This window comes from Trichinella spiralis (assembly GCF_000181795.1).
Source record: "Trichinella spiralis strain ISS 195 chromosome Unknown Scfld6375, whole genome shotgun sequence".
Classification (NCBI taxonomy): domain Eukaryota; kingdom Metazoa; phylum Nematoda; class Enoplea; order Trichinellida; family Trichinellidae; genus Trichinella; species Trichinella spiralis.
Window position 1 is genome coordinate 4,404 of NW_003533314.1, and position 952 is coordinate 5,355.

The following is a 952-nucleotide window of genomic DNA, read 5'->3' on the forward strand; positions in this document are numbered from 1 at the left end:
GATAATTAATAATTCAAGATACAGTAAGAAGCATTATTTAAATTGCCAAATTAATGATAAGAAGGTTACTGAGCAATACACATGTTAGCTATTATTTTATTACGGTGCTGTTCGATAAACGGTGGCGATGCGTAACCAAGGTGCAAGTACAAGATGCTACATTCAGGTGAAAATTTAATACTGAAACTTATTTTCCTGATGTTTTGCTATGAATCCATGTATATTTATGTATTTAAACACTTTTCAGTTTGAAGATGTGTAGGACTTGAAATACGTTTAAAGCAGAATTCTCAATTACATATAGCTGAACGTTAACGGTTTTGAACAAATCCATATTTCAATTCGCTATTTTAGGTAATCATCTAGATTTAATTGGAGAAGACGATAAAATTTTCAATTTACACTTGCTTATTGCATTGAATTTCATTCTGAACTGAGCAGGTCAAATATCACTAAGCGTATTGTTTTATCTATTATGCAAGACAGAAAAATACCGTTTTCATACAGAAATCGTTTTCAATTTAATTTTATTATCACTTTATATTGTTTTCTAAATTTGAAGACATTAGATACATCAAATTTTTCATATAGTTAATTATGCTTAGCATAGAGCGCAACAAGTGTGCTCAATCGTTGTTCATTTTTTGTTGACATTATGTTCTAATTCATATTAGAGTAGCATATCCAACTTACGTAAGCCGGTGTTTAACGCTACGTGCGCAATGTCTGTCTTTTATGCAAATTGGGCCGTTTGAAAATTAACTTCATATTAGCAGTGCAACAGTTAAATTGACTTTGTTGACTAAGAGTAGCATCGACAGTGATGTTTGCTCGATCTATTTCTGCTTTAACTACTGAGTAAGGTGTGTTATTAGATGTAGAAGAATGTTATCTTATCAACCATGGGCGTCGTCTAGTTTTGAATGCCAAATTTCAGTGCATTTTACAATTT